This window comes from Pipistrellus kuhlii, unplaced genomic scaffold, assembly GCF_014108245.1.
Source record: "Pipistrellus kuhlii isolate mPipKuh1 unplaced genomic scaffold, mPipKuh1.p scaffold_m20_p_4, whole genome shotgun sequence".
Classification (NCBI taxonomy): Eukaryota; Metazoa; Chordata; class Mammalia; order Chiroptera; family Vespertilionidae; genus Pipistrellus; species Pipistrellus kuhlii.
The window spans coordinates 50,222,720-50,233,127 of NW_023425540.1; the positions used below are offsets into that span (position 1 = coordinate 50,222,720).

General features: G+C 36.2%; 1 non-coding gene across 1 annotated transcript; it reads left to right on the forward strand.

The window, feature by feature from the left end:
• The first annotated feature begins 2,142 nt into the window (after positions 1 to 2,142).
• On the forward strand, positions 2,143 to 2,266 carry LOC118704039. The gene has a single exon (XR_004983268.1). It is a non-coding gene; the product is annotated as a small nucleolar RNA ACA64 (small nucleolar RNA).
• Positions 2,267 to 10,408: the final 8,142 nt, after the last annotated feature.

Sequence of the window (10,408 nt, forward strand, 5' to 3'; positions counted from 1 at the left end):
TGTTAATGTGCATATTTATATCTATATCTATATTTATATGTATATTTATATTCATACATATATTTTCTAACTCTGTCCACTGTAAGCTACCAGGAACAGGCAGCAGCATTCCATGTCAGATTTTGGTTTCTAAATACCATAGTCCACTAAAAGGAATAAGGACTCCTTGGGGAAATGACTGATTCCTGCTCACTACAGTTGGAAAGGTCCCTCTGTTCCATGAATCCTCATGGCCCTTGATGTTCATTCAATGGTAAAAATGATGACCTGCTTTATTCCCACAAGTACTTGCATACTTATCTTCTCCCTGAGACATGGACCATGTCTTTTAGACCTTTCTGAATGCCTTAGAGCTCAATGTTTCTTGGACATAATAAGATCTCAATAAATGACAGTGGAGGGAAGGAAGAAAAGAAGGAAGAGAATTATTCCAGACTCATATTTTTAAAAAATATTTAATACACATTTAATAAAATGTATTCAACGAAGTTCTTCTCATACATAGGATAGCATACTAGAAATAAAATATTGTTGCCATAAATATGACATAATCATGGCATGGGAAAAGAGTTTTCAACGAGTAAATTATACTCTGCTGATTTTTTTTTCTTTATTGATTAAGGTATTACATATGTGTCCTTATCCCCACATTGCTCCCTCACTCCACCTAACCCCCCACTCAGGCCCTTACCCACCCTGGTGTCTGTGTCCATTGGTCAGGCTTATATGCATGCTAATAGATCTTGAAGACTTACCTAGTTGATCTCCAGGTGCATTATTGATGTCCTTTACAGGTAGAAAGAGAGAGAACCCACAGGCTCCTTTTACACTATTGTATTTTAGAACTCCACTACTTACTTTCTCACCTGCCCAGCCATTTAGTATGTTCTTCTTATTCCCCTGAAATGAGATTTCAAATCTTCATGGGGGGTGAGGGGTAGCATTTCTCAAGAACTTGGTAACTGCTCATTCAGATTAGGTCTAGATACACCCATCCCATGGATGACTCTTTTGCTGAAAAAAATAAAATAAAACCCCAGATGACTAGCACCAGGGCTAATTTCTCCCTTCTACTTACTACTTTATGTTCTTACTGCTTAATCTTAATTGTATTCAATTAAGTGCCACTGAGCATTTGAACAAGTTTATGAAATGTCAGGTATAGTTTTTATTTATAGAATACTGAGATTGCCTTCAGATGCTAGGTGCAAATCTACTAAACAACTTTATATTTTACTTTAATTATGACTCACAAATCTTTAATTATGACTGTGAGGAAGACCTACAAAAATAGTCAGCACTTTCATTTTTCATGTTAATGTGTCATATTGTCTTGTATAATTTAAAATCAATGTTAATAAGTAAGTTATATTTCAGAAATGTAAAACATCTTTAAAAAACAGTCATCAACTATTATCTTGAAAAAATACTGCTTTATTAGACGTTTTCAGATGTAACTTATATAGTCCTCTCTGTCTATACTGCCTCATCTCTTGTTTCCCCATAGCAAGTTTAATAAAATTATGGAGACAGCCAATTTATGTAGACTTTCCTATGTATCTACTCAACTACTAGAATTACTTGGCTTAATTAAGGCCACAAATACAATACTTAAATCATGAGATTATTCTGAGGACTTCTCTTCAACTGCTTAATGTAGAACAATTTATTCTTTTATCTAATTAATAGAAAAAATTACACAGATATTTGGATTCATTATTCATGTCATAAACATATGCAGGTAATCTCTTGCATCAGATCCTTATTCCTACATTCTCAAAACTTAATTTGAAGTTAATTACTTTGTAATTGTCTGGTTTTGTGTGCTCCTTATTATATACCTACATCTAGGCCAGAACTAACAACAGAGTAAGCATAAAATAGAATTGGTGAAAGAATATTGAATGTTGATCTCGGCATTCATAATCCTCCTGGTGTTAGAATATATGTATCAATATTAGAGCGTACAGAATCAAAACTTTCAGTCCTAGGTAAATGGGTGAAATGGTAAATGGTTGAATAAATTATATGAATCTTTGAAAATATGTGAACCATTTAACTTTTATTTATGAATAGCTAGATACCATAATTATGTGAGTTCAACAATAATTTCTGCACTATTAAGAAATATTTTTATTCGGCGTTGGTTGAAAATCACCTGCAGCCTTGGCTGTGACCATGGGTGAGATTCGGCGCCCAGAGCCACCGGGGGCCTCAGCTCACTGTCCACTCGATGTGGGGAGGTGAAACCCAGGCCCCGACATGCGCCGCGGAAAAAAAAAAGAAAAAAGAAAGAAATATTTTTATGTTTCAGCCTTCTTATTTCAAGTAATAGTAATATTCCAGTGCAATAAGTAATGTGGGCATCATTTACCTTAATTTTTACTTCTAAATATTAGCTTTTAACTTTTGTGGGGGAGAGAGGGCTTATGACTTTTAAAATACATTTAGATTTTAAATGGTTCTTAGAAAAAGTTCTAATAAGGAATACAGACTTTGAATGTTAATTCTACTCTATTAGCAATACACCAGATAATGCTGAATGAATTGATGAGGTTTTTTTCTTGGTATTAGCTGGCGCCATTTTGGACCACTTGTATGACAAGCCTATTTTATTGATTATGACTACTTGAATTTTCCCATGATCTTAATCTTAATCTAAGCTCTTTTTTTTCACTTCAATCATTTTTATTTGAAGTATATAAAATATATGTTAATATTCATGTTGTCTTAGTCAATAGAATGTAAGTGAATGTCATATAATCTTTCTTTTGATTTTGCTTGTTCCAGGCCAAAGGCTTATCTCTATCAGCACAATTTTAGAGAGAATAATAGATACAAAAAATGTGGAAGACAAGTACTGGACATGTACTGATCAAGGTAAATATTCTAAGCTGATTTTGAAGTTTTACTCCCTAAAAGCAGCTTTGTTGATTTGATTCTTTCTCAGAAAAAAGGACAGCTATATTTTAAAACTATCATTCATTAAGAATTCTGGCTAAAGTCAGTATCTTATTATATTGTAGAAAAACTTCAAGCAAGATTAAGCCTGCACTATTTTAGTTCCATTTTACTCAAATAATATTGTAATATATTAAAACAAGTATAATTAATTAGACAGTGTTTATACAGACTTTAAAAATCTAAAGCAGAAATTAACTATAGATATTTCTTAGTCTATAAAGTAAAAACTATTCTATAAAAAATATTATTAATAATGAACCAACCAATTTTTAGGGTATATCCAATACAAAATATTATGCAGCAAAGTATATGAGACATCTAGATCATTTCTAGTTAGAATTTTTAGTAATCAGAGCATTGCATAATTTTTACCCATGTCAAGACATAACTGGAAAATTTATTTCTCATGTTGTAGAAAGATAATGAGAAAGTCTTAGTTAACATTTGGAATCAAAGTTTAAATATATCTTTTAATACCATTGGTACTGCTCTAGATCTTGCTCTCTTTTCCCTTTATATGTTTACTAGAGGCCTGGTGCACAACATTCATGCACTCCCTCGGCCCAGCCTGTGCCCTCTACAATACAGATCCCTTGGGGGAATGTCTGCCTGTTGGCAGTTGGACATCCCCCAAGGGGTCTTTGGCACTGCCACCACTGCCACTGCACTCACCAGCTGTGAGCCCAGATTCTGGCTGAGCAGTGAACCCCCTGTTGGGAGCACACTGACCACCAGAGGGCAGTTCCTCCATTGAACATCTTCCCCCTGGTGGTCAGTGCATGTCATAGCGACCGGTGGTTCTGCTATTCAGTCAATTTCTGTATTAGCCTTTTATTATATAGGATAGCTCAACTTGATCTCAGATTGTCTTGAAATCAAAAACTTCTGCACAATAATAAGCAAAATTAGGCCTTTGATCATTGGTATTCACTCTCACAACAGGAGAGACTAAAGAAAAGCAGGATCTCACAGCTCTCAAAGAGAAAAGCATTTTTAACTTCCAAAAAAAATATGATTTTAAAAAACAAAACAGTTTGATTCTGTTTTTTAGACTCATAGTTATCATTGTCAGATCATTACTGAAAAATTACTGAACAAAGTATTTTTAATGCATTTTTATTGTTAATTCATATTGAAGCACTCAGGAGAAAAATCCTCAGAAAGTTCTTTCCTGCTTGCTCAGGAAATACCTGGTTGAAAAAAAAATCAACTTCATCAATAAACATGTGACAACACAAAGGTGGCAAACTATTAGATTCTCTCAAATCTGTGCAAAAACAAGAGTTAACAACATACTGAGCCTTCTGGCAGTCTGAGTTTTCCCCACTGGAGTCCTCCTACTGACAAGAAGCTATGATTTGTGTTACCAAAATGTCAGGTCCTAATTTGGATGAAGCTGAGATGAATTATACATAGATCATTAGAAACAGTGTGGTTCACAGTGAATGAGGAATCTCAACAAAATTCAACCACTGATGTGCTGAGTGCTTTGAATAAGTCAATCAGCATCCATCTGTTCAATTTAAGCATTCAAAATATGCAGGTGTGCAGAGAACTAATTATTAATGTATGCCTATAAATTATTTTGAAATTCTATTTAAAAACATGGAACAAAGAGAAAAATATTCCTCTTTATCTATAATTATCATCATTTCTATTGTCTATAATTGTCATTATTTTGGGTTTTTTTCCGGGCCTACATTTTTCCTGGCTCCTTGAGTCACTGTTGCCCAGATGTTTCTGACTGATTTATTTTAAATGATCATTTCTAATGATTTTTCTGGTCATCTCTTATAGGAGAATTTTAAAAAAGAAGCTGGGGGCATGTAGTGTTTACAGGTGTGTCTGCATCGTTATAATACTACTGTCAAGCAGTGGGAAAGTTACAGTTAAGGAAAATACATCTCTTTCCTGGCTTGAGCTGAGCAACTTGGCAAATGAAAGACTTCCGATGTTCTCATTCTCAATGGGAGATAGGTGGATTATTTAATACTCATATTACAGCCATGTTTTTAACATTGAATATTTTAAACATATCTTTTTATGCAGTAAGTATTGCAATAGCATCCTGAAAATACACCTTAGAATGAGGTGAATTCAATAAAGAAAATTGCTGAGCCCAGTTGGTGGAAAAGAATTGAGCTTGTTCCTTGATCCTAACTGGGAGCTACCTGGCTACAATCGAAATTAAATCCTGATAAGTTCTCAATATGTGAATGCTTACACTCTTTTAAACAAATTTGGGCACAAGCTAGGATTTGGACTAGGAATTTTTTTAAATGACATAGAGCAATTTAAAACCAAGAGATAGCCCAGCCCTTGTGGCTCAGAGGTTGAATGTTGACTTATGAACCAGGAGGTCACAGTTCAAGTCCCTGTCAGGCACATGCCTGGGTTACAGGCTCGATCCCCAGTAGGGAGATGCAGGAGGCAGCCCATTGATGATTCTCATCATTGATGTTTCCATCTCTCTCTCCCTCTTTCTTTCTATCCCTGAAATCAATAAAAACATATTTTAAAAAATAAAATCATGAGATAGACAGTGATAGATAGTTTAGCTAAGAATAGCCAAGTGTTACAGAGTTCTTTTTTAAATATATTTTTATTGATTTCAGAGAGGAAGAAAGAGGGGAGAAAGAGAGAGATGGAAACATCAGTGATGACATAGAATCATTAATTGGCTGCCTCCTTCACGCCCCCTACTGGGGATTGAGCTGACAACTCAGGCATGTGCCCTTGACTGGAATCAAACCCAGGACCCTTCAGTCCTAAGGCCAATGCTCTATCCACTGAACCAAATCAGCTAGGGCAAGTATTACAGAGTTCTTAAGTTCTAAGTGCAGGAACCACTGAGCTAGAACAGCAGTTTTAGATGAAATCCAAAATCCTGAAACCAAAAGCAATTAAGATCACCTGTCAAAATAAATGGTTCAGAGAATAATGCCAGGAATTCTAGACTTGCATGGACCCAGCTATCTTCCAAACACATTCTGCTGGTAACAGAGAATAAAGGTGATTGTTCCATAAAAATGCATCATCTCCCCTGTGAAAGCAACTCAATGGACATCATCTTTATACTGTTTAAATCTGTGTTAACCAAAAGCCCCATCTTGTGTGCATTTTTAAGCAACATAAAAAGAGTTTTTGTAAAATACTTTTATATGAAGAAAAACGGCAATAGTAATATGAGTCCACAATATGCAAAAAGTAAACTTACACCTGCATTCCCAACTCATCTTTTCAGGAAGCTTTGAGGGAACATTGTGGGAGGGTTAAGGAGAGAAACTATTAGAACTAATATTACTGAAGAGATCCAGCAGCAAAGATTTTTTTTTTAATATATTTTATTGATTTTGTACAGAGAGGAAGGGGGAGAGATAGAGAGTTAGAAACATCGATGAGAGAGAGTCATCGATCAGCTGCCTCTTGCACACCCCCTACTGGGGATATGCCCGCAACCAAGGTACATGCCCTTGACCGGAATCGAACCCGGGACCCTTCAGTCCCCAAGCCGACGCTCTATCCATTGAGCCAAACCGGTCTCGGCCAGCAGCAAAGACTTTTAAAAACTAAACCATAAGCCAGGAAGCTTAGTCTGAGCCACAGAAGAAAAATAAGACAAACAAAGTTTTCATAAACCAAAGCCTACTTGTCTTGGACATTTTGCAAATGGGAAGCATTATATTATATTAAATCTTAAGTTTTTTATTTGAGGTTGATATTTTACATTTTGAGTTCACACCTCCACCATTTCAAAAACAAAACAAGTCTGTTTTACTTTTTCTTTCCTCATCCTTATACCAACATGAAAGCTGAATAGGAAAAAACAATTTGGCTAACTACCGGTAATTTATTCTCATCATGTTTCAATATAAAATACCAGGATTGTGGAGAGAGAAGGATATGGGGAGAAAGCAGATCTTAAAATAATAGTGAGCAGTGTGAATCTGTGGCTCTGGTCAAGACTGACCAACAACTGACCTTTGAGGCTCCACCCATAATAGAAAATATTGAAGCTGCCCAATTTTGAGTAATCTCATCCACATCAAAAACCCACAGAATGCCAGCTGTCATTGTTTTGACACAGGTGGTATTGTTTCTTCTCCTGCCAGGCCCACACATATCCTTTGTCTCCCAAGTTATTTTTATAAGCCCACCAGCCACTCCTAGAGCTCTCCCTGCTGTCTCTGAGGTGCAATTTTTTGGAGATTTCCTACCTAACTTGTTTATATGTCAGTGAGAATAAACTAAAATTTGCTGGGCCTGAGAAGAATTATCCCAGTAGTAGTGGTGGTAGTAGTAGTAGAAGTAGTAGTAGTAGTGGTAGCGGTAGTTCTAGTAGTTGTCGTCATCATCTAAATAAAGGTAATAGGAAAGAGATTCTAGGACAGGGCCTCCACATACAGCCATGTGGCTTAGGCTGCACACCTAAGTATGCAATACCGTACAACTCCATGGGACAACGTTTACGTGGGCTGTGATGTGAATGGTGCCTCCAGATGTTGTAAAGTGCAGTGGCTCTGTTCTTTATGTCCATAGAAATACAGAGTTTAACAATTAAATGAAACTGGTTCTTCTCAAACATCTCTCTAGTATTCTTCTTTAAAGGGCCTGTAACTCATGTTATATTTTCAAGTTGTACAGATAGCTTCCGTAGGATACAATTTCCTCTTCTTTCATAATACATTATAGAAAGAATTAAAGAGGAAGAAAATCTCAAATACCTAATTTTCCTTACTGAAGAGAACATTTCAAAAAGAAATAAAGGTGTTTATTTTTCAGCTAGTGTATTGTTCACCAGATCTCAGGTATACAGTCTTTATTTTTAGTGTGCAAATATACAAATTGCCTTCTTTGAAAAGAACATCTTAATTATATGAGTATTCTTCACTATGTTGAATGGCAAATTTAATTTATTAGTTTAAATCATTTCAGAATTAAATGGTTCTATTCACATCTATTCATCTTAAAATAACCAAAAAAAATAATTTAATTTTTTATTGGATTTATTTTGCTTTTTTCCCAATCAAATTTAATGTGGGTCAAGTGCTTGTAGGTGCTGTTGTGAATCTAAAAATGTCTATCTTAATGATTACCCCTATTATATTTAAGAAAATAAAGAACCCTGGGAATGATGTATCTTCTTTTTCTATTCCTCTGAGCAGTATTGAGAAGAAGAAAGTCACAAACATTAAAAAAAAAAAAAAAAACTCACTTCCTAGGCCCTCTTATGCCATACTTTTGTTTTTTTTTAGAGCCCAGCTATAGCAACCATCTACACTTACTAACCATATCATTTTTGGCAACTAACTTAAATTGTTTTGAATTTCAACTTGTCACCATAAAATGTGAGTAGTATTTACTTCCATAAGTTGTTGGACAGATCAAATATGATAATGTACTGAAAACAGTCTAACATAGTCTGTCACATGGTAAGTATTCAGTAATGTAGTACTTTGGACCCCTCCCTTTCCTTGATCATCATCTCTCTGTAGAAAATTGAACATGTGAGTCAATGCTCAGCCTGATCAGAAAAGGTAGATCACACCTGATTGCAAGTAAGAAAGTTCAACTCCTCTTGCCATTTGTGAGGAAGGGCCCTGAGGCAAGAGCGATGGCTATCAAGTATAAATGGACTGCTTACAAGTGTCTGCTTCGATAAGCCCCAGGCTTCTATTAGAAAATCAAATCCTGCATTAATGGGTTTGCCCTCTTTCGAGGCCACATAGGGGAAGTATAGATTCTGGCCTGGAAGTTTCTCTATTCCTTTAAATAATTGCAAATTTTTGCACTTATCTTTCAAAGACAACACAAAATGCATTTAGAGAAGTCAGGCAAGAAGAAAATAAACTGTACTGCAGGATGCTTTCTCTTTATTGACAACTGAATGGAGATTGAAATAAAGCAGGGAGGTAGACAATTTAGTTAAATGATGAGTGTGATTAATGTTCTAAGCAAGTTCTAAGTCAAACCTTGTATTTTACTATTTGTAACAGCCCCTATGGCCTTTGATCCAGTTAATTTTGACAGGCTCCAACCAGAATGCTTAAGAATAAACAAAAAGCCACTTTCTGAGATGGAAACAAAGGAATTAGCTAAATAATAAGGTAAAATGAGATCTTACAGTTATATTACTGAACGGAGCTTCCAAAGGCTCTGCTGTGTGTGATCCTGCCTCCCAATGGATCAAACATCCCAAATAGGCCCCACCCATGTGGCCCAGTGGTTGAGTATCAACCTATGAACCAGGAGGTCATAGTCTGACTCCTGGTCTGGCCATAAACTCAGGTTGTGGGCTCAATCCCCAGTGTGGGGCATGCAAGAGGCAATCAATGATTCTCTCTCATCACTGATGTTTCTATTTCTCTCTCTCTCTTCCTCCCTCTCTCAAATCAATTTTAAAAAATGTATTTTTTTAAAAAGAAGAAAAAATCCTAAACAAACTACTATCTAACCTGTTCACATAGCTAACACTTCATTGGTCACCCAGTCTAGTATCTAATAATCCAAATAACAGCAAATAAACAAAAAGCAGCAAATAAATAAAAATGGACATTTATTTAAAGTAATATATTTGTAGCTCAAATGGTTCTAAATTGTACATTTCAGGTTTAACCAACATCATTAGAATACTGAGGACAGCTGCATCTGCATATTTTGATTACATGATTATTTCTTTGCCCCTTCTTCTTTCCCTTCGTTCTGGACTTTATCCTTTTCATATTTTGTCCACTGCTTTTCAAGCAAGATCTGCTGCCTTTTGGAAGGGCCCATTGCTCTTTTAATGCAGAACACCCTGTCATCATACAGGTTCTCAGGAAACTTTCTTACAGCTTCTTTTACATCATCATCCACGTGCATTGTATTATCTCACATCTACCCCAGTGTATTGGGCCCTGCGGCATTGTAATACCAATTTTTGGACACCCTCCAGCCACTGGGCTGCTACAATGGCTCACCATTTTGACCCGAGATTGAAGTGTTTCCAAATAAGCTGTTTTGTTTTAATCCACATATTGTATTCACTTCAATTTATGTCAACAAATAATTATTCCTTATACTTTTGACCATGTGCAGACAAGAGTATTAGGTGCTGCACTGAGTTATTCAGGTCAAGCTTAGTGCTAAGGAGGCCACATTTATAAAATTAAGCTCCCAAATGGTCTAATTAATGTAGCTTTATTATTTATAATAAAGGCCCGATGCACGAAATTTTTGTTGGGGGGGGGGGGGGTCCCCTCAGCCCAGCCTGCACCCTCTCCAATCTGGGATCCTTCTCACAATCCAGGATTGCTGGCTCCCAGCTGCTCGCCTGCCTGCCAGCCTGATAACCCCCTAACCACTCCCCTGCTAGTACCCACTAAGGGAAAGATACCAGTCATTCCATCAGGTTATTTCCTTCCACATCCCTGGTAGAAAAATGCTGATCACTCAGTAGGTGCCT